The 25367-nt window shown below is 35.7% G+C and overlaps 1 protein-coding gene across 1 annotated transcript in view; it reads left to right on the forward strand.

Moving 5' to 3' along the window:
* Positions 1–5074: 5074 nt before the first annotated feature.
* The window catches only part of LOC121739148 (neurocalcin homolog), a 296747-nt gene continuing 276454 nt past the window's right edge, over positions 5075–25367 (forward strand). The window contains exon 1 of the mRNA XM_042131490.1: positions 5075–5244. The gene's annotated coding sequence lies outside the window, so the exon portion shown is untranslated. The remainder of the gene's footprint in view (positions 5245–25367) is intronic.

Below are 25367 nucleotides of genomic sequence, written 5' to 3' on the forward strand. Positions count from 1 at the left end.
AAGTCTCTCCCTTCGACTCAATCACCTGAGCCCAACGATGAGTTAGGTACGCCAAGAGATCACCAGCCGAGCGACCCTTTCGGAACCCGTACTGTTTGTCCAGTTAGGATGATCCATCCTCCGTTCCGCTCCACTGGCGTAGGATGGGAGTATGGAGGCGTCGTTACGCGAACCTCCAAACTTCTGTCTAATCCGGGGCTCCGGGTCAGGATGGGAACCTGACCGGCTTAGCTAGTCCCGGCGCCGAAGGGAATGCTTCAGTTTGCCAAAGCGTTCCCTTATTTTGGGGGAAGTCCGGTCGTGGAGGGAGTGCTGTGTTAGACATATCCAGGACATCCCTCCGTATACGACTGAAGACAAACCGCAGGTGGTTTTAGTGGGTAATAGTCCCACATACCCCCGGGGTGCTTCAGCTTAACTGAGGCACATCCCCAACCCGGGGCACCCATGACGGGTTGCCCTGCCCATCAAAAAAAGGCCCACTCTGCTTTCACTACACTTGATAAAGCTTCATTTATGAGACGAATAAACGTGCATTGATACAATAGTGTTAAGAATACAGCAACAAACTCGTTTTCTCAAATCGACGCTCGCGCATCAACTAAAAGGCGTTAAGAACGGCGTATAAGGACAGCCGGCGAAGGTATCATAGAGGGGCGGGAGGGAGATGAAATGGCGTTACTTATATCTGTACTCATAACTCAGCTATATTCGTTGGTTGTAAGTATAGGTTTAAGATTAAAATTATGTGTTTAAAATGTAATAACTTTTTCATACCTATGAAATAAGTATGAAATAAATTGTCGTATCTATAAAAGTACACATCATTTTCCGCAGCGAAATTGTCGTATCCTTGGGAATGTTGTATTTTAGGCGACAAAAATGTCGTAACTCATTCAAATCAAACTCGAGCGTTAAAAAACCTGTGTCGTATCTTTTTCGAATTTCTCACGCATTGCCGTATCTATCTTTTATCCAAAAATTGCAATTTTTCGCCTAGTTACGACGAATTTTTTAAGGTCTGTGCTAAAAGGTAGTAAAAATCCATGGTCGTATCTTTACTAGACTTTATCGTAGAAAGACGAGATATAGACCATTCGACGCAGATTTTTTTTATACAACAATCAATTAAAAAGTGATTTTGGCCAAAATTCAAGTTACGCCACTTCCGCTTTCACCCGTCGATATACAGGGTGTAACAAAAATAAGTGATAATACTTTAGGATGTGTACGTGTTCCTTGTAGAGAGTTCACTGTGAAAGTAGCAGCCCTGAACGACCAACTTTTTTTTTTCACTTTTGTATGGGGAAAATCGTGACGCTCGGGCCCTTGCCTTATATATATATATATATATATATATATATATATATATATATATTTTATATTATATTTTATATATATAATATAATAACATATATATTTAAGGATTCTGTGAAAATTTCAACTGCCTGCCTGTTGTAATTATTGGTATCGAGCAAAAAAGGCCAAAAAAATCATGTTTGTTGTATGGGTGCCCCCCTTAAATGTTGATTTTATTTTGTTTTCAGTATTTGTTATTATAGCGGCAACAGATATACACAATCTGTAAAAATTTCAGAACTCTAGCTATAACGGTTCTTAAGATACAGCCTGGAGATAGACAGAAGGACAGACAACGAAGTCTTATAGTAATAGGGTCCCGTTTTTACCCTTTGGGTACAGAACCCTAAAAACGGTGACTTGATAAGTAATGGAATTGAAGAAACTCCTCGGAATTTACAACGACAACCAAAGTGATTACCAATTCTAGCAAAGGTCGATCTTTAAAACTTTTCCTAATATTCGTAAACGCTTATCCAAACACTGGATGGATATTGACCACTGCGTATCTCAATTCGTTACCAGCTATGGAAATTTTAAAGTCAAACTTTACGGATCTTAGTTACTAGCATCGGTCGAGCACATAGGTAGAAATGGTAGAATATGTACGACCGAAGGCAGTATGTTTGAATCATGTTCTCTGGGAGAGTTTTTTCTGCCAAGACGAAAGAACTACAATGCTAGACAACCTACAGTGTAAATCTGATGTCGCATACTACGGTGATCGTGGACAGCAGGAAATTAATCCGTGCCTTCAAGCGTTTTTGTCATAATTATTATTGGCAACAGTCTAACACAACAAATTCCAATATTAATTTAGCTATACTTACTACAGTTACAATTTTTATAATTATAGTTTACTTTCGTGGTGCATTAAAAATTTCGTGTGTAATGTAGATCCAAATAAAATAGTCGTAGATGGGTATTCAATTTTGTAAATCTCGATTTTAATAACATACATTCACGCGGACGATGTTGCGGGCAACAGCTAGTATTTAATAATAATATTAAGATACTTATAATAAAAATTTAAGGGGGGCTCCCATACAAAAATCACTGTAGCGGTACGGAACTCTTCGTGCGCGAGTCCGACTCGCACTTGGCAGATTATTTATTTCTATTTTTTTACTAATCGGACTCGCACATGAATACACATACCGTTATAGAGCAAAATAGGCCAATAATTGTGATTTTTGTATGGGAACCCCACTTAATTTTTTATTTTATTCTAATATTATTATTAATTATTAAAGTACACATATAATTAAGACCTTGGTGAAAATTTCAAGTGCCTACCTGTTGCCGTTGTTGAAATACAGCAAAAAATCACGTTTATAGTATGGGGCCCGCGCGGCGGAATTGTGATATGACGTCACAAGCGGTCGCGGGACTGTTAGCGGGAATCAATATTTTTCGAAACTTTGAATGCCTATAAAATCAAAACTACTAGGTATTTTTGACTGCAACAAAAACTAGTGTACTTGTATACATACAGGCTTTACTGTGACAAAATTTCAAGCAATGTTACTAGGTATGCCATACCTAGTAACATTCTCCATTAGATAAATAAATGTAAAGCAGCCTCTACACGTTGGCCGTGTATTCCGAACAGAAGAGGACGGCGCCAAATTAAAAAAAGAGATTGAATTATTTGCGTCTTTCTTTCTGATATAGCGCCGTCCCCTTCTGTTCGGCAAACACGGCCAACGTGTAGAGCGGCCTTAAAAGATTTTGATTCCCTACGTCTTAAAATAGTTATGGAATCATCAAAATGTATGTATAGTTTTTCCTGAGGTGTACAAAAACTGTGCATATAGATTAATTAATAAATAGACTAACTAAAAACTATACTCATTATCGTCGTTTTTTTTATGAAATAAGAGGGCAAACGAGCAAACGGTTCACCTGATGGAAAGCAACTTCCGTCGCCCATGGACACTCGCAGCATCAGAAGAACTGCAATTGCGTTGCCGGCCTTTTAAAAGGGAATAGGGTATAGGGAAGGGTAGGGATGGGAAGGGAAGGGAAGGGAAGGGAATAGGGTAGGGGATTGGGCTTCCGATAAACTCACTCACTCGGCGAAACACAGTGCAAGCGTTGTTTCACGCCGGTTTTCTGTGAGAACGTGGTATTTCTCCGGTCGAGCCGGCCCATTCGTGCCGAAGCATGGCTCTCCCACGTTTACATCGTGTCTAAGCAAACTTAACTTTGGAAATGACATTGTAATTAGCGAATAGGGAATCAATTTTATAAGGAACCAAGCGTGAGGGAATCACATATTTTCCTCCGTATCTCGGAAACGGAGCAACAAATTGTGTGACCACCTCCCATGATGTTTAGAGGGCTACCGATTCTCCCGCACCTACGCACGCGCAACCACGTACTACTTATAACTAGGGAGGTACGAGTCTCCAAGTGAAGCGTCTAGGGAATCACTATGTGCGCCAGGACAATTCAGGATGTGTATGTTTATGTACAACTTTTTTATAAATATTTTGTTTATACTCTAACGATTTTATGACTTTGAAATTAGAATTTCAACGTATTTGTGGATTTATTTTGGGAGTTTGTAGTGAATTCTGGGGACAGGACATGTCTAGGGAATCAATTTTTCGACATTTAAATTTATTATAATTATATTTACAATTAAGTTTTTCCAAGGGCGTCGCCAGCCGATGGTGCAGGGGGGGGGGGGGGGGGGGGCAAGTTGACTTTACCCACTACAATAATTCATACTTTTCTCATTCTCTATAAATGAGAAAAGTATAATATGTATGCATTGTAGGTAAAGTCGACAGCACAATAAGCTTTTCACTTGTACTACGAGCCTTATATCTATTACCAGATTTAAATATTATAGTGGTCGTTGTTTGCATTATATATTTTGACAACTTTTTTATAATCTCTAGGGGGGGCAGCTGCCCCTCCCTGCCCCCCCTTCGCGACGCCCTTGAGTTTTTCTAAAAACCTAAGTGGCCCAGTTAGATCACACCTTATATTACTATAAAAAAAAATACAGAAGTCTATAATATGTAACTCTGCGGGTACTTTATACGTCCGGACACCTAAATTTTGCGGTTTGGAGAAAAAGCCATCTAGTATGATCTAGGCCAAAGGTATCTGTGCCCAATAATATAAAAATTGCTCCAGTAGTTCGGGAGATAAACACTTTCAGATAATTTCCCCCGTTTTTTTCACATTTTCTTTTATTTCTTCGTTTCTATTAGTCTTACTTAGCGTGATACTACATAATATTATTATAGCCTATAGGCTTCCTCGATAATTGAGCTATCTAACACTGAAGGAATTTTTCAAATCGGACTAGTAACTCCTGAGATTAGCGTGCTCAAACCAACAAACTCTTCCGCTTTATAATATCTACTAGATATTTCAGCAATCAGCATATTATTATCACCTATCAGCATTCAGCTGTTTACATATTTGGAATAATATTCTGAATACAGCTTGGTTATAATTATTGCGCCCATGCGCGCTTCGCTTGGCTCATCTTGGCGGGGGCACTCTCGTGCATCCAGATTTTGATAATGGTACAGTCTGCGTCAGTTTAAACTGTGTGTATAATATTATTTAATCATATATAAATTTTAAGACAATTTTATTATTGTTTTAAAAATATTATGTTGACTGCCAGTTGGCAGCTGAGAACGTAAAATTTGCCTTCTCTAGGTCGTAATTTATAACGTGGCAACCCAGAGACTGAACTTCGCAAATATGGCGTTCGTTGCTACAAAATGCAGTAGAAGATAATGTTCTAATTGTCAACTCTAAATAATTTAAAAAAAGTCATGCTCACAGGCTAAGACTATTCTGATCAAATAAAGTGAATTAGAAAAGATAGGCCGTGGAATATAAATTTGACGAAATGTATGTATTAAGTTTAACTACGATTTTAAATAAAATTATGAAGTCACGTTAGTCTAATAGGTTTTATTTTTGTTATAATAAATTGCCCATTGTTTTATAAATAATTTGTCATCGCGTTCCCAAATTTTTTGTGATGTGTTTATTATGCTAAAACGGTTATGTCAAGACAAAATTAATTTGAATAATTATTGTACTTATTTATATTTGTGAATTTTGTTTTGCTATTGTTGTAGGTATTTATAAAAATATGTTCCTACTAGGTTTATAAAACTTTGTAAGTGTTCAGTAATTTTAAGTATATATTAGGACTCGAATTGTGGTTTTGGACTTGTGTGTGCGGAACACTTGGACTTTAACAAACTTGGTATCATGGAAGTGAAGACGGTGGTCATGCAAAATACTACAGATTCAGGTGAGTTTTAAATCTTAAATCATTACATTACATTACATTCATTACATTACATATAATAATTATACTTATTATAATAGTTACTTAATATTATATCATAATTAATGATGCCAATCATGCTATCTTGAAGGTGTAGCTTGCGCCCTAAGTGCTTAGGTATTTTGTTAACACATATTTTGTAAATCTAATTTCCTACCAGAAATTGCATCAAGAATTTGCAAAACCGAAAAAAGAACATTAATAATGTATGTCACTTCCATACATTTGAATTTGATATGTAACAATGTTTGAATGTAAATTCCATTAAAAAGACTTTGGGTATGAAGTAAAGTGAATTATGTGGTTATTGCCTTCCTGCAATTATGTAATAATTGAAAATATAAATAAAAACAATATGCCACTAATATTTAATGACATCATGATATTCAGTATACTGTACATTACAGCCAAGAACGGCTTATATTTGTCAACTACTCATAATAAAAATAATATGATTGTCATCATCAAAGTGATCATCATAATAATTATTATACTCCACTTGGGCTAACTTGTCGCTAGTGGTCGTTGACTCCCTGTCAAAAACTTGTCATTTTCCATATAAACCGCGATTGGCAATGAAGTGTCAGATATTGTTAATCGTGGTTTTATATGGAAAATGACAAGTTTTTGACAGAGAGTCAATGACCGCTAGCGACAAGTTAGCCCGAGTGGAGTATAATATTAATAAATGTACCTGTTGTATTTCATATTTGAGCTGAGAATTTCAATTACGGAGATTGCAAACGACAGACTTTTTGTGCGATCGAGTCTGCAATCTCCCTTAATGTTAAGGGAATAAAGTTGTGCTTCTCTGCTCTAAATTGATTAAGATAAATCCTCTTAATAAAAAGTAAAATATAAAATTATATTATAAATATATTTTTAAATTAAAAAAGCATTATCATATTCAGAAATAATTTGTTTATAATATGTATGTGCAAAGCAGAACAAGCTTGAGTTTCTTTAATTTTTTATTGTTGATGTAACAAAGCTCACAAGACGTATGACAGCTATAATGCTACATTTTATTATAATTAAAATTTAAATAAATACCATGTATGGTTATATTATGTGACATTTAAATATTTACCATGCAAAGTAATTTAAGTTTATTTTTTTTTGTTTTAGAGTAAAATAAACTATGTACAATATACATTTTTTTATGAAATAAGGGGGCAAACAAGCAAATGGGTCACCTGATGGAAAGCAACTTCTGTCGCCCATGGACACTCGCAGCATCAGGAGAGCTCAGGTGCGTTGCCGACCTTTTAAGAGGAAATAGGGTAATAGGAGAGGGTAGGGATGGGAAGGGAAGAGAATAGGGGAGGGTAGGGAAGGGATAGGGGATTGGGCCTACGGTCAATCACTCGGCGAAACACAGCGCAAGCACTGTTTCACGCCGTTTTTCTGTGAGAACGTGGTATTTCTCCAGTCGAGCCGGCCCATTCGTGCCGAAGCATGGCTCTCCCACGTATATAATGCTTTTGTCTTATCTCATCTGTGTAATGTTATGATTGGTAATAAAAACTTAACCAAACTATACTATATTAAATACACTCCAGTACACAATTTGTAAATATGTATGCTATAAAATATATATTTAAATTACTTATATAAAATATTAATTGTTAATACCTCAACTGTGGGAATCGCAGCCACATTCGATTTTCAATTGTTATACGACAGCCGGGTCGTTTGGGGATTGATGGGTTAATTCACAATTTAATTGCAAATTTTTGAGTACCAGCTGAGTATTCAAAGAGTGATAGCAATAGTGGTAACACTGAATCACTGATATTATAATGGCAAAAAATTATATTTTTAATAAAAAAAATGTATCCTAAGACTTGTTTGAAATTTATTTGCAGCTTAGTGAGAGGGCCACAGACAGCAATGTAATACATATGAAATAAAACAATGATCCCTATATCCAAAATTATTATCATAAGCCATGGCTGACAACTTAATACATAATATTATGAGTAGTAGAGAGATAATTACATTATGAGATCTTTTAGTTTTTGGCAAATTATGCTTTATTTTCTAATATTATATGACTTCAAAATATTATATCTTTAAACGAGCAATTCTTGTATATAAATATATAATTGGAATCTCAGAATCGGCTCCAACGATTTTCATGAAATTTAGTATATAGGGGTTTCGGGGGCGATAAATCGATCTAGCTAGGAATAATTTTTAGAAAATGTCATTTTATTCGTGTTATATCGAATACCGAGCAAAGCTCGGTCAAATAGCTAGTTATTATTTATTACCATCACTCCACCTTTAAGTCACTGCAGTACACGCGCCACTACCATGTACTCTCTAATATTTTTTGATGGCCTACCATGGTAGGCCATCAAAAAATCTTAGATCCAGTTTCATCAAGCAATGTTAAATAAATAATGGCTTGTTAAATCAGTTAACGGCCTGTTAGAGCTATCGAGCGTTCCACCATGCGCTAAAGTCATGTGATCATGTCAAATCACCTAACACGGTGCTAAATTTAATTCCTGCTGTGGAGGTCCATTAAATATTTAACAGGCTGTTATTGGCATTGGCATATTGTCAAAGGCAATATCAAATATAAAAAAAAATGAATAGTCCATTGAAATGTTACATTTGCTTTGCATTTATTAGAGGACGCAATTTTATTTTTGGAATATGTTGGGGGGTCAATAGAAGCTTAACCTCAAGTTTGTGTGTCGCCACTCTTGTCCCCCTGCCGCCATCTTGAAAAAAGGGGTTACAACACTATTTTCGTGATATCTCGGAAACTATACGTCTTAAAAAAATTGTAAGAACATTATTTGTTGCAAATTACTTTGCCTACAAATATGTTTATATAACTTTTTAGTTTCTACCCTAATATAAAAATTTAAAAATTTATAAGCGAAAAAGGGAGAAAGTCTTCAACTTTGTTTAGTACATTTTACAAAAAAATGATTTCAGACCAACCTTGTAGATGATCTTTTGAGAAAAAGATCCCCCGATCCCATGAAATTAATTTTCTGCAGATACAAAGGAAACTGTGGAACCATGTGTGGCTGCAGAAAAGCAGTCCTGAGATGCTTTATTACGATTTTTGTTAAAAACTCCGATACTATTAACATTTAAGAAATTAAAAAAAAAGATTCTTTAAGAGGAGGAAATTTCCATCAAAAGACTCTCGACTCCCGGAATTCTATCTCCAGTATTTATAATTTTAATTTAACGCTGAAAGTAGGAAGTTTACTTTCAGCGTTAAATTAACATTATTATAAACAAAGTATTATTTTTTTTTTACTTTTATTGTTCTGTGCTTTTATGGCGTGATCTTATTAAGTAGCTTTATATCAAGGGCTCCACGAAATGAAACATTTTTACCAAAACTATTTAAACATTTTTTTTATTTTTTTAATGTACTAAAAATGCCGCGCGGAGGCCTACTTTAAGCTTTAAATTAAAATTATAAATACTAGAGATAAAATTCCGGGAGTCGAGAGTTTTTGTATGAAAATTTCCTCCTCTTAAAGAATCTTTTTTTAAAATTTCTTAAATGTTAATTATTTTGGAGTTTTTAACAAAAATCGTAATACCTTTTTTGCAACCTAATTTGCTCATAACTTTTGCAATTTTTTGTGTGCTAATACCTAGCTAATACACGCTTCCGATACATTTCGCCGGGGTCTGTGCCCCGGGCGGCAAATTCAGGGGGCGGCCAAATTCATACTTCACGGACCAATGGACAACTCATCATTGACCACGTAATAAAATATATAATAGCACAAGTACAGCAATTTCATGACCATATCAACTTGACCGATACCCTGAGCGCGGACTGCGGAGTGAGACGTGCTGCACGAACATTTATTATTCGCGAGGCGCGTAGGCATAGTTCAAAATACGCGCCCGGCTCTCGCACGCTTTTAAACCCTACCCTGTTAATCTTAATATATATATTTCTTGTGTGCGTGTGTATGTGACTGAACTCCTCCTAAACGACTGGACCAATTTTGATGAAATTTTTTGTGTGTGTTCGTGGAGATTCGAGAATGGTTTAGATTTACAGTTTGGTCTACTGGAAAATGTTTTTTTCAATTAATTTCTTATTTATAAGGAGTTGTTGATTTTGGAATGTTTTACATTAGATCCGGCGGACGGCGCTATCATCGCATTCAATATTATTCTATTTCAATTTTAGTTTGTCCTGACAGATGGTGCTACGATTAATTTGAAAAAAAAATTGTTATTCAATTCATGTGCTGATTAAAATATTAAATAAATAACACATAGGCTACAATTTTAACCGACTTTCAAAATGGGGGAGGTGTTATGTTCGTTTTCTTATATTCAACGATTACTCCGCCGTTTGTTAACCGATTTTCAAAATTTTTCTTTTGGTATATAGGGTATCATCCCAATTTGGTATTATATTCAGAAAAGTGGTGATCTGATGAAGGATCCATAAGTAATCGAGGGAACTCCTCAAAACTTATAGGGAAACATATGGTGACTTCGGTTTCGTGAGAAGTATTCTAAGCATATGCTACCAACAAGTAAGATTTTGCACCGAGATATACCTGGTATACCGTGGTTCGGAAGGTGCTGAGAGAATTCCTGATTCTTTATAGATACAAGTTTGGGAGTTTCGGCGTTGTTTTAAGAACAGAAAGCATATGCTACTATGCAAATTACATTCTTCATCATCATCATCATCATCATCACTACCATATTATACCATTTCATAGTCTTTTAGATCGAGACTCGAGTTTGTCAAGCGATAATTAAAAAAAATCTATATCTACCTAATATTATAAACCTGAAGAGTATGTTTGCTTGAACGCGTCAATCTCAGAAACTACAGGTCCGATTTAAAAACTTATCTCAGTGTTAGATAGATCATTTATCGAGTAAGACTCATCATTTATCGAGAAGGTTATATTATATTATTACTCTAAGACTAATACGACAGAAAAAACTCAGGAAAATGTGGGAAAAACGGGGGAAATATTTTTTATGGAAAAATGTACCTACGGATTCTGTAAAATTTCTAATTTACGCGGGCGAAGCCGCGCGGGACATCTAGTTATATTATATATCCTACATAATATTGATAGCTGACATTATATGGATGATAAAGGTGAAAATAAACATAAGTAGGTAGGGGGCTGCATGGGCGTATATAGGGGGGGGGGGGGGGTCCCGGGGGTCCGGACCCCCCCACTTTACTATCCATCTTACTTGTCCAATCGATAATATAATACTATTGTCATCGATTGTCATCGGCGAGGTACATATTGTATTTTTTTTCTATTTACAATATAATAAAAAAAATTATACTGTGGAGCGTGTCCGTAGGCAGAGTAGGTATTTAGGCTGCTGCAGAACTCTTCATGGGCGAGTCCAACTCGCACTTGGCCGCTTTTTTACGTTAGGGTTCGCAATTTTATGAAAGCTATATATTATACGCCCGTGGGGGGTGGCATTTTTCAGTTTTTGCCCCGCCTGAAAAAAATTGAAGATCTGGGGCTGTGGGGGGCGCAAGAATGGCCAGACCAGACAGATCCTTATTTTTCGAATTGCTCCCGATAAGTTCCCGCTGCGCCCCAGAGATGTTTACCAATGTAGTAAAAAATATCCACAGCCGAACATAATATAACCTCCTCCTTTTTAGAAGTCGGTTAAAAAACAAAGGTGCAGTTATATAGAAGCTCGCACAGGGCGCAAAAAAGGCTATTTACGGCACTGAGTGCATGTTGGAACATCTAACTAATATAGCGAAGTGACACGCGGATTCAACATTTTAAAGATCATACAAAACGGAAGAAAACTGAAAAACTCCGACCTGAGTCCTAAATCTCCGACTGCTTAGTACACTCCCAAGTAGCAAAATTTGGTTATATAAGTTTCGAGACAACGTTTTGGTTGTAACTTGAGGTCAGGCATTTTTGGTTATATAGCATTCGCATTAACATGGGCGTACCCAGGTTCTGGGCCAGGGGGGGGGGGCAAATTACCCAGGTTCTGGGCCAGGGGGGGGCAAATTACGCAGATTCTGGGCCGGGGGGGGCGGCAAATCAGATTTTTTATAAGCTAGGTGTTTATAAAAAATAAAAAATTAATAATTTTTAGTTGTATTGCAAACAAATGGCAAAAATTCGTTATTTTTATAGATAAAAGTACTAGATAATATACTTAGTAGGGACCAGGGATGTTGCGGATCCCGATTTTTTCACATCCGCGGATGCGAATGCGGATGCGGATTTTTAGAGGTTCACTTTATTTTAATTATCTAACTTTGAAGGCGCATAACAAAAAAAATAAAAATGCTATCGAGCTGAAATTTTGGGAATAAGTACTTATTTTTCACCGTGATTTCTTTATTTTATTAACAAAATTTGCTAATCTTTGACCTTGTCATCATCCCTATTACTGTCTCGACGAAAATACTATTAGTAATCGAAATTCGAAACCCGCATTTTGACTGTCCTTTCACCTTCTCTTTTGAGTCCACGAGTAAAATATGTCAGCGTATTCGAACTAAGGGCCTTATCACACTGGCGATTAGCGAGCGATTTGAAGGCGACGCGACTGCGCAGTGCACACGCTGCGATTGCGCGGCGTGTACGCAGCTTGCCTTCGGCGTTTTGGACACTCAGCAGCAAAATGGATTCTGACGCCACTCCCTAGACGAGTCTACTATATATAATAATAATCTGTGTAGACGAGTGTACAAAATGGCGCGACGACGCTGCGCTGTCACGACGTGCACGCCGCGCAATCGCAACTGTCACGACTTGAAAGTCGCGTCGCTTTCAAATCGCTCGCTAATCGCCAGTGTGATAAGGTACTAAGGGTCGTCTAGTTTTGGAACTGCTGAACTTTTTTTTAAAAAATCATGGAGAAAAATATTAGGTATTTATCTTAAATCCATCCAGAGAAAACGACCTCTTATCGATAAATCTATTTTTTTTATTAAGGTGCACAACCCCTACACTAACGGCCGTTCCCAATATTTGATCTATCTCTGGTTTTGCCCTACTAGAGATAGGAATAACTCACATTAGACATAAATTATGTCAATTGTGAGCTATTCCTATCTCTAGTAAGGCAAAACCAGAGATAGATCAAATATTGGGAACGGCCGTTAGTGTAGGGGTTGTGCACCTTATTATTGTAATACCCTGTAATCTATCTTTTGTTTTGTATCATTTCCTTATTACGTATTTACTGAGACTATATAAAAAACTATTATTATTATGTCCTTTCTCAGGCTTTAGACAATCTGTGTACAAAATTTCATTACAATCGGTTCAGTAGTTTTGGCGTGAAAGCGAGACAGACAGACAGACAGACAGAGATACTTTATAATATTAGTATAGATCTTACCTATCAGTGTTCGCCATCTTGGCAACAGGAAGTTGAGGAAGCCCATGCGAAATTCGTAATGTCGGAGATGACCTCTGAGAATCTAAAATAGTGCTGAAAATCTTGTTTTCCGCATGATCTGTGTCATGTTACACAAACATCGAACTTAGGTTCTGTTAACCCTTGCGGAACTTTTTTTGAGAAAATCTAAGAGAGCAAACTCTGCAAGTCTGCAACTAGGGCATGTAACACATTTTTGTGCCATTTACTGCCAAGCGCCAATACCCACTCCATTCATTAATAAGTTAACCTTTCCCATACTTTCCACAGGTAGTGGTGTCTTACTGGCAACGGTTATGGCAGGTATCGGAGGACTTGTCACATCATACATCCAATCACTACTATTGGTCATATGCATGGAGGCGCCCGAGTCCACATACCACAGGTCCGGATTCATTTTCTGTGAAGAAGCTGAAAATGCTGCAATAAAACTATTAGTTATTTTAGTATCTTCTGAATTTTGCGGCTTCTTTTTCTTTTGAGTGCGACATTCCTTGGCAAAATGTCCTCGCTTATTACAGTGTTCCATCTGGGTCCCATGATATTAGACTTATTTTTGTTCGGATTTCCATAAATTCCCTTTTTCACCGACTTCCAAAAAGGAGGAGGTTATACGTTCGGCTGTATGTATCTTTTGTATGTTCAACGATAACTCAGCCGCTTGTGATCCGTTTTTCAAAATTCTTTTTGTGTTGTATAGGGTTTAACTCGAGTTTGGTACCATGTTCACAAAAGTGATGATCTGATGATGGGATCCTGGAGGAATCGAGGGGAATTCTTGAAATTTGTATGGAAACATATACTTAGTGATTTAAATTTTTTCTGACGCATTCGAGGTAAATGCTATCAAAAAGTAAGATTTCGCACCAGGTTATACCCTGGATCCGAAGGTACCCAACAGAATTTAGAATCCTTATAGATACAGGTTCGGGGATTTCGGCGTTGTTTAAACAATTGAAAGCATAATGCCATGGGTTATCACATTATAACCCAATTATTGATGCTTTTCGTGATATTTTGCATCAAGCAAGCAGATGTTTTTGATGATTATTTCGCTGTTTGTGGACCGATTTTCAAAATTCTTGTGTTGTTGTATAGGACATAAATTATAATCTTGATTTTGTATAATAATTACGAAAGTGGTGAGCTGATGATGGGATCTATGAGCAATCGAGGGAAATCCTTGAAATTTATCAAAAGACTCATAGTGGTTAAAATGTTGTTTCTAGTAACTTAAACATATAATGTTACGAATAAGAGAAAGTTCATACGAAGGTGTGTCTCTTGGTCCAAAGGCACTGAACAGAACTCCTGAACCTTTAAAGATAAAAGTTTTTAAATTGCAGCATCGCTTAGATAACTGCAAGCATTTACCACAATTTCGCTTATAGTAACATAATGTCAATAGTGGTTATTTACGCATAAAGCCTTATCTTGTAGATAACTAAAAAGAGTGAAATTATTATTTTTAACAAAAAATTAAAACCGACTTCCAAGGTAAAAACAATAATAATATGAACTAAAAAGTATTAAATAACTCTTACTCTATAATAGTGCCTTTTTCAGAATTCGTCTAAATCTCAACAATTTCTGTACTTACATACTACAGTCTTCATTACTTTGAAGCAGAGTTGTTACGAAAAAAACGTATTGTTTTAAACAATGTCTTTAAAACATGTTTAAAACTTATTGGGAAAAAAACATTGATTTTTTCATCCTGTTTTTTAACAATGTTTTAAACAGCGTATTAAACATGTTTTAAACAACATTCTACTTGACAAATAAAACGGGTTCATGTTTAGAAAATAAGCTTTATAATATTATTATTTTTAATTAGAATTTTCTTATAATCTGAGTTAAATAGTTTAATACAACTTAATCTAATTATCATTATCAATTATTTCTTCTCTTTCCTGCAATTGTAAATAATCATAATGTTTTGGCATTTTCTTATTGAGAGATTTAAAAACTGTAACCAATTTGGCTATTTTTTCATTGGAGAGACGGTTTATCAATTTTGAGTGTACAATACCAAATGTGGAAAATATCCTTTCTACACCAGCTGAGGATGCTATTGCAGTGTGAACTTGGTGTGCTAGATTAATCATTTCTGGACAAACATTATCTTTTAGGGCTTTCCACCATATCAAAGGTGCTTCCACCAATGCATGTTTGGTAAATAAAATATAATCATTAAAGGGGAAGCCCTGTGCTCTATATTTAATGATAAAGGGCATTGATGAAGGATAAAAAGAATTGATATAATTCATTGCAATATTAAGTCGATCTTCATTCTGGATCGTGGATCAATTAAATTTGCAACATAATGAGCTGGTATGGCGTTATGGCTTTTTCAAATTCTTCACTTTCACTTCTTCTTCTTCTTTTTTTGGCGTAAGCCTCCCCATTTAGGAGTTGCCAGCGTCAGAGTTGAGGCGAAAAATGTGAACAGTTATAACTTATAACGAAAACTGATTGGCATGCAGTGCAATGCAGACACTTCATGCGACCATGCAAATACAAGATATAATAATAATGAAACCGAAAAAACCAAAACAACTTACTTCACTTTCACGCTGGTTATTATCGCAATGTCAACTGTCAGTGTCATTGTCAATGACAAAGAAAGGCGCGCTCCTCCAGTGTTGCCATGGGGCAAAGGAAAATAAACCCATACAGCCAAGTTAATACAAATAAATCAATGTTTTAAACATGAATTAAACGTCTACATAAAACATTAAAAAAACCATTGAATTAAACATAAAACATTGATTAAAACAAAAAAATCATATAAAACTTGTATTTATTTAAATTTTCTGTTTTTTTTGCAACTCTGCTTTGAAGTCGGTACCAGTCCCAAAAGCTTCAGATATTCTGACATTGACTGAACTCACGATAAAATTAGCTGGTACCGACTTCAAATAATGAAGATTGTATTATGTAAGTACAGAAATAGTTGAGATTTAGACGAATTCTGAAAAAGGCACTATTATAGAGTAACAGTTATTTAATACTTTTTAGTTCATATTATTATTGTTTTTACCTTGGAAGTCGGTTTTAATTTTTTGTTAAAAATAATCTTAACATAAAATGCTGTGTTATCTGAGCATTGTTCTTCCTGTAGGAGCTTTGTCTTTATTGAATCAGCATTTATTTTGATTCCTGAGCTCTCTAATCCCATTATCATAGGCTTATATGTCTCCAGCATAAAGTTAATATACCTAGCGGAATAGAGAAACAAAGGCCTGAGCAAGAGAGATGTCACTATCAGTAACACTGCGTTGTAGAAAAAGACGTGTGATACATGACAGCAGCACTCTTTTTTTGACGTGCAGGCGGCACGTGCCGCACGTTGACAATTTAATCTCATAGAATTCATGTTCAATCATGCTTGTGTAAGTGTAATAGTATTACGTACACATATTTTTCACACAGATGAAAACTAATTTTAGTTTCGTTTGACAGCTCGAGATTGTTGCTCTATTCCGTTAGGTATATTAACTTTATGGTCGCCGGTAAGCCAGCCAACATCAGGGTCCCGAGCCATTCTTCATTGATATCAAAATTAATATTTCTAAGCTTGTGGGCCGTTGACATGATTTTATTTACGTACACTGTGAGAAGATTCTAACGTTGTTGTCGTGATGAGGTATCGTAGCAAGGCAACTCTTCTATATAGTCCGCTGTCATCGAAAGCTTTTTCTAAGCACTGCCCAACTTCTTTACACGTGGTCGTGTTCTGCACGTGTACATAGATGATCGGATCTAACAGTAGTATAAGCTTAGATTTTGCCTTGGTTTCCTTCTCGCTGTCGGTGTTGGTTCCAGTGACGCATCCCCACAAGTTCTCCAGCTCGAAGTACGCCTGGACGGGGAACTTCCAACTTGTATAATTGTCTCGTCCAACAAGTCTGTCTATGTGAAATGGATTATGACCAGCGGGGCTAAAATGGTCGCTTTGAAGAAACATGATATGAATCATAATATGATTCATTTTTCTAAAATCACGAAATGCAACTCTGCTTGCAATTCATTTCTGTATTTTTGTACTGATTTGACATTTGTCAGTTTGACAGTTTTGACAATTCATTTGCTGAATTGATTGAGAGGAATTGCTAAATGTGACCATTTTAGCCCCGCTGTATTCGACATCTTTGTGTATTATTCCTTGTGTTAGCACACGCCACGCCGGTAATCATGTTGTCTTCTGAGCACGTCGGTACACAAAAATGGCTACCTGTGGCTATGGACGGCTCGATCTTACTTCAGTGCAGCAGATAAATCCGCTCGGTTTTTCAAGTTTCTGTATTTTCAATTTGTTTTCCAAGAACCACGTTCTGCTACCATGTTAATATTTTGGTGAAAATATATAATAAACGACTTGAAAAATTGCATACAGTTTATTCTGCACTTTTGTTTATTAGAGATCGAACCAAAAAGAGAACATAATATAGAATCTTAGTGACACTGACACCGACAATTGACATTTTACTTGTACTATTATCTATTCTGTGATTTTTCACAGATTACAAATTATAGACGTGGGTTGCCAACATAAGTATCAAGTACATTAAAATGTTACAATAAACAAAACATTGGGTTGCGTTCATATTACAGTAACACTATCTAACACTGAAATAATTTTTCAAATCGGACCGGTAGTTCCTGAGATTAGCGCGTTCAAGTTAGCCCTTTCAAATAATTTTCCCCGTTTTTCCACATTTTCCTCTATTTCTTCGCTCTTATTATATTAGTTTTAGCGTAAGTAAATATAGCCTATAGCCTTCCTCGATAAATGGGCTATCTAACACTGAAAGAATCTTAAAGAAATTTTTAAGATTAAGACCCAGTTTCATCAAGCAATGTTAAATAAATAATGGCTTGCTAAATCAGTTAACCGCCTCTTATAGTCTAAGCGACAAGTTGAGAATGGCGAAATATAGAGATAAGGGTCATAAAAATACGTGCGATAGCTCATTAGATTCGGGAAGACGTCTAGAAAAATGTATCGGATGTGTGCTAATACACCCTGTATTAGCACACAAAAAATTGCAAAAGTTATAAGCAAATTAGGTTGCAAAAAAAAGGTATTATGTTTTTTGTTAAAAACTCCGAAACTATTAACATTTAAGAAATTAAAAAAAAAAAAGATTCTTAAAGAAGAGGAAATTCCCATAAAAACATCCCAACTCCCGGAATTCCTTAATGAAATTGTTGATAATTTTTTTTTTGTTTTTGTAACCATATTGAGGACGATCAATCATGATTTTTAAGAGGATTTTTTTTTCTAAAATAATAATTTAACAATAGAAATTTTTTAAAAGCTTTTGACACCAATTTTGTTGACATCGCGCTTTTTAAACTGAAGTCCACGCGGACGAAGTCGCGGGCAACAGCTAATAACTAATAAGTATGATTAGTTCTATGTTACAATGAAGTAAAAAATAAAACGCCATCTGTTGAATTGTATTAGAACTAAAATGTGCATTGCATCGATATATTTCTGGATTTTTTATAATATTATACATAAAATATATTTAAGTAAAAAATAAAACGCCATCTGTTTTCATATATTAGAATTAAAATGTTGATTGCATTGATATATTTTCTGGATGGAATATAGGCCAACACGGTACACCTGAACTCGTTTATTTTAGAGCGCCTTCTGTTGTCAACTTGTCACATATATTAGAAATGCAGCAGGAGTTCTATAAGATAAGATAGATTGATTATTATTATACCAAGTGATAATATTATTAAACATAATATTCTAACGTATTAAAAACTATAAACAAAAACATAATAAGTAATAAGTATGATTAGTTCTATGTTACAATGAAGTAAAAAATAAAACGCCATCTGTTGAATCGTATTAGAACTAAAATGTTCATTGCATCGATATATTTCTGGATTTTTTATAATATTATACATAAAATATATTTAAGATTTTTGAAATTTTATTTTAATACACATCCAAGACCTAGGAACATTGAAAACTTTTTGTTCCGCCTGCGGGACTCGAACCCAGGACCCCCGGGATGAGCGCTGGCCACGCGCAATGCGAATTCATTTTCATCGATATTTTCATTTTTCATGGAAATAAGATATTTTCCCACATCAAAATGTAGCCTATGTCCTTTCTCAGACTCTAGAATAACTGTGTACAAAATTTCATTGCAATCGGTTCAGTAGTTTTGGCGTGAAAGCGAGACAGACAGACAGACAGAGATACTTTCGCATTTATAATATTAGTATGGATTGCTTGATGAAACTGGGTCTTAATCTTTAAAATTTCTTTAAGATTCTTTCAGTGTAGATAGCCCATTTATCGAGGAAGGCTATAGGCTATATTTATTTACGCTAAAACTAATATAATAAGAGCGAAGAAATAGAGGAAAATGTGGAAAAACGGGGAAAATTATTTGAAAGGGCTAACTTGAACGCGCTAATCTCAGGAACTACCGGTCCGATTTGAAAAATTTTACGTAATTATTTTATACTTAAATTACATTTCCTTTACTAAAAACGTGTTTTAAAAACCCATTTTACGTAGTTGCAACAACCACAGCGACTTAAGTAATGCCTTGTTAGGATTTAACAAACAGAGGTTGGTGAAATTGGGTCTTAATCTTTAAAAAAGGGACATGAGGGAAAAAGCGACTTTGTTTTATAATAAGTACTTATAGCTAAATAATAATAATAAATTATATAATGATAACAGGACTCAATGTATCTCCATACCGAATTTCAGCAAAATCAGTTCTGTGGTTTGGGCGTGAAGAGTTTACAGACAGACAAACATACTTTCGCATTTATTAGTATGTATAACTTTAAATTTAAATTGGAGCGGGTAGGTGTCCGTCTGTTTACTGTTATCTCTTCAGGTCCAAACTGCTGAATATAACATAATATTAAGGAGTTTAAATAATACTTTTTTTGTTCTGAATATGCTTACATATTATTTTGTCAATCTTAGTGATTTATTTGTATAGAAATATCGCATTGATTTGCTCACAAGAATTTGGTGATAATTTACTATATTTGGCGTTCGATTACAATTTGAAGTGTAGCCGTGACTAAAATAGCTGGTAGTGTTGCAATTTTAGACTTTCTATTTTTGGTGTTAATTATCTTTTTTAGTAAACAAGTTTAGGGTATCAGTACTTTTTTGGTGGTCATTATATTTGTTCCCATAAATATTAAAGGGAACACCCATACAAAAAAAAAATTTGCTCTTAAATAGTACGGAACCCTTCGTGCGCGAGTCCAACTCGCACTTGGCCGATTTCTTCTAACGCTAAATGTATAACGTCTGAATTATTGTTTAAAACGGTGTTTTGTACAAGTGCCACTTGCCCGGCTAGTTGTGTAGAAAGTATTGCCTCCTTATAAAGAGCTCAGTTACTGCGGTAAGTATAGAAAGTGAGCTCCGTTTAGTGTGTTGCGCTTAATACTTCCTTTTTGCCCGACTGCTAAGAAAGATATTGCTACATTACAGTTAATATTGAATTTACGGGTTCCAAAAGGACATTAACTTTTCAAATTAAATTATTTTAAGATTAGCGAAACCTAATAAGCGAGAACCACTTTTATGGCTTCCTGAAATACATCTCTTCACAAAGTTTGTTAAAGTAAGATAGTAATGTAATAATATAATCAAAACGCTGTTAACCACTGGATCTCGAAAAAAATCTGTCAAAAATAGGAATCCAAAATCCAAAAAAAAAAATGGCGCCCAGTCCCGCCCCCTTTTTACAAATAATGTAATATTTTTACATCCAACCCACATTTTATGTTTCTGTGAAAAATATTAACAGCTATGTTAAATTTTCTATCTATCAAGCCATCATAATTATAGTATTTAGTCTGATTTAATATTCTTTTCACAGTATGTACTTTGAAAATTATTTTTATGACCCTTTGATTACAAATTAAACAATATTTTGTTATAATCTACACGTCGGAACCCTAAATTAGACCCTTGTATCAACAATTCATCGAAACATCTTGAATTGTTTATAAAAACAGCCGTGATTTACGACCCGAAAAAACCGGTTTCGTATAACCCACAAGCAAACTTCGTCATTGGTCAATTAGACTATTGAGTGCGTTAGACGTGTACTGCTTATTGCAATTTCTGCGTTTATCGTTACTTGCTATCGTTCGACCGGCGAGCGCGTGCCGCTGCGCGCCGGTCTGAATCGGGTGATAGATACTAGTGTATGATGAGTGAACAAGAGTCGATGATGTTGGAAGATGAGATTGAGTTGGAAAGTGGAATTGTGGAGCAGGAAGTGTTTACTGGTGAAGATTTAACACAAAATTTTGATGAGAACTTACACAATATTAATACAGAATTGGGAGAGGAAAATGATGATGCAGACTGGACATTAGTAGGAAGAGAGAATCGACGGAAGGTGGAAAAAATAGATATATGTGTTTCGAGTACAGAGCAATTACCGAAACAATTCGCGTTGGCCAAGTTACTTCATTCTGAAAATATATTGGGAATTAATCGTGTCAAATATATAAATCCCTTTAAAGTTATTATAACTTTTGATGATGTTTCGAGGGCTGAAAAATTACTATCGTGTAAAAACCTAATAGACAAAGGATTGCGTATTCAGAAAACATGGGAAGTCAATTCATCGTTAGGCATTATTAAAAATATTGAGATGGATTTGTCGGAAGAAGAACTATTAAACTGTATTCAAGAGTGTAATGAGTCATCGGAAATTATCGGGGTTAAAATATTGAAACGTAGAAGCTCTGAGTCAGGATGGACTCAAAGTGAAACTATCCGCATATGCTTTAAAGGAAATTATTTACCTGCATTTATTAACATTTTTAATCTACGTGTTGCTGTTGAACCATTCATTTTCCCCGTGACGCAATGTTCCAGGTGTTGGCGATACGGACATAGGATTAATTTATGTCCTTCTATTAAAGTCGTCTGTCCTAAGTGCGGGAGTAACCACAACAATTGTGAAACCACTTCTTACAAATGCGTAAATTGCAAAGGGCCCCATATGACATTAGTAAAATCTTGTCCCGCATATATAAAAGAGAAGAAGATAAGATCTCTCATGGCCGAATTTAATTGTACATATCGCCGGGCATTAACGATGTACATACCTCCTTTTTCACCGCAACATAATATACCTAGTACTACCACAGAGTACTCTAATACTGGCGTAAGTACTTATGCTATGGTTACTAGTCAGAAAGAGCGCGCAAAAAAGCCAAGTCAGGACCAGGATATATTATCCAGGAGCGTGCTAAGCGAAAGCATGAAAATAACGAGAATACTATTATCGTTCCCGAGCCTGAAATACGTGTGGATCAGAACTTATCGTTATCGTTGGAGTCTATTAGCCCGCCTACTATGCACACCGAGACCGTCGTCGCCGAGGTGAACGTAATCAGGGAGCAGGTATCGAGCGAGCGGCGCGGGCGCAGTGAAGACGAGTTACATAAGACGTCACCTACAACAGCTGATAACGCAAGTTATTCGAATGCAACTTCGAGGAACGATTTTGATAGCCATGCTCGAGTATTACATTCGAACGTTAATTCTGAGTTAAAGACATTTAAGGATTTAATTAGTGAATTATTAAAAATTATGTTTTCTAAACAATTTACTTTGGCAGAGAAGACTCAACAAATTATTAGTTCATTTATAGGCTGGTGTATATCGAAGATTTCGAATAGCTTATCAGATAGTTCCACATTAGTTAATAAGATATTCGACTTATTCTCCTAGACAAATGGCTAACTATAACAATGACATTACTGAGATCGTCGTACTTAATATTATGCATTGGAATGCACAAAGCCTAAGGCCGAGAGACAGGATTATTTTCATGTATTTAATTATAATTTTCAAGTAGGTTTCTGTAAAACAGTTTTGTCTTCTCCAAATTCTATAGCTGCCAGAGGTCTTTATAAACTTTTTTAAATATTGTGTAAGTCGGCGTTAGCATGTCTTGTTTTTGGATCTTTATTTTTTTTTCTCTTTGTGTTGATTTTGTATTGTTTGAACTGTAGTAATTTATGTATCATGGGGGTGATATTTTCCGTTGGGAAAAAACCCCTGCTTAAAACAATAAATAAAAAAAAAAGGCCCAAATTATCTTTGTTTAAGGATTTACATAATTTAAATAAAATTCATATAGCAGTGATAAGTGAAACCTGGTTGGATTCCGGTAGCCTTCTAAAGGTAAGTAATTATAATGTGTTCCGAAACGATCGGCAGGATAACTATGGCGGCGTTTGCATTTTGACGCATAAATCAATTAAAGCTCAACAATGCAGTATTAAAATACGATATAAATACTGGCGTATAGTGTATGTACCTGTCTCTACTTCTGGGATTCTTGGCTCTTTCAGACGAATTACCTCATAGCTGCAGACGTGAGAGTAGCCTCAATAAAGTTGCTCAACTATTTTGTTGCTTTTGCACAGACGACCATCGTGGCTCTGATGACACATTGTTCTGTGAAAACTCCTCGCGTCTACGACGCGGATGTAACATACATGCTTCATGAAGTGGAGAATAGTACTGAGCGTATTGTCCTTTGCTTGGTTAAAAATTATATAAAATTTGTTTTATATAGGTACTTATGTACCGACTGCTCGCTTACGCGTGAAACTTGTTAATTTACAAGGCATTCAAGAGGAAAAGTACATGCAGTTCTATATTTTTGCAATGAATCTGTGTTACAGAATTTAAAATCTCGCTGCTCGGATACATTTTTAATTTCTCTTTGTAGTATGTTTTTAATAGTTTTGAGCTCTCCCATGTCCTCAATTGCTTTCATTAAAACGTAATCTTTGGTCTTTATTAACCTCAATAAGCACGTTTCGCGTAAGGATCAATAAAAGAAACGCACCGAGTGGGGTGTAACGCTGTAATAAGACGTCCAATCAAGCTCTACTTGGCTGATTATAGTGTTCTATATAATAGTAGATAGCTATTGAAACAATATATATGAGACTTAAGACTTTTCTAAAACGATTAGAGCACGGAGGGGTCACAAAACGTTGAGAAATTGTGAAAATGTTAGTGGTAAGCTTAAAAATTACGTATACAATGACAGAATATGGCAGAATATTCGTGTGTAGCTACAGCAGTTAGTTCGGAATTGATTATTTTGTTGTTAAAGTATGTTTTGTCTAGTTTTGCATAATAGGGCTTCAACACATCCGTTTGATTGAGTTGTTTGTTGTTTCCGGCGCGTTATCAGCCCCATCTGACTCCTCATTGCTCTGTAATATAATTCAGCGGGTGACTAAATAGTGGTTTCCACAGAGAAATGGTTCGGTCAAGGCCTCGGCCGCTGTTAGTTTTTCAGCTTGATGTGTATCAATAAGGTCGACTTTCTTTAATCGTCGACCCTCGACTTTAACACTACCCACTGACCTATTTACATTTTGCGCGTGTGACCGACGAATTTTATTATGATTTCACATTCGATCGGGTCTGAAATTTCAATCCTTAAATTTTTTTTATAAGTCCGTTTACGAGGAGATGATGATGCATTCGTAAAAAGTTATAAATATAAAGATTCAAACTGATAACTTTTTTAAGATTCTGCGCAGTTGCTTTCTGTTTGTGAATCCCACTTTAATGGACCTCGATGCCTTTACTGATTGGGTTATTAGAAGATATTGTGTGCACAATCGTTTTTTTTTTTAAAAACCTTTCTTGGGCGGAAGTTCATCGAGTAATATTAATTTGAAATAGGAGTCGGCATAAATGCGATTTTCGACGAAACAGTTGTGTCTACGCGATAATCGCGAAGCAGACGCTAAACAATTGCTTCTATTACGGCGGTGTCGCTCGTTAAGTTCGCGTTGCTCGCGATGACGTCACCCGTGCACTTGAATTTCACGAAGTTTACACAAACACCGTCACTGCATTGTTTGCACCTACAGGCTACAACGTACCTTTAATCGCACACAATCACACACTATGGTAATGTCTGAGTTACACAAGCGCCAAGCGATTTGTCGAACTATTAATACGCTCTTGTTACCCAAGGTCCAAATGGGAGACGTTGAAAACGGTGCGCGGGCGCCTAAGACCTAAGTTCTGTATTTAATATTGTTATCCAGAACGCTTTAGATAATCATACTGTCTGTCGCTTGTCTGAAAACAAAGGATTCTATGTTTGATATTATTTAGTACTTTATTGTAAAGTATCTGTCTTATCCAAGTTTGGTGGACGCTTGTATTTTTCCTCCAATACGAGTAGTATTA

The sequence above is a fragment of the Aricia agestis genome, chromosome Z (genome assembly GCF_905147365.1).
Source record: "Aricia agestis chromosome Z, ilAriAges1.1, whole genome shotgun sequence".
Lineage (NCBI taxonomy): Eukaryota > Metazoa > Arthropoda > Insecta > Lepidoptera > Lycaenidae > Aricia > Aricia agestis.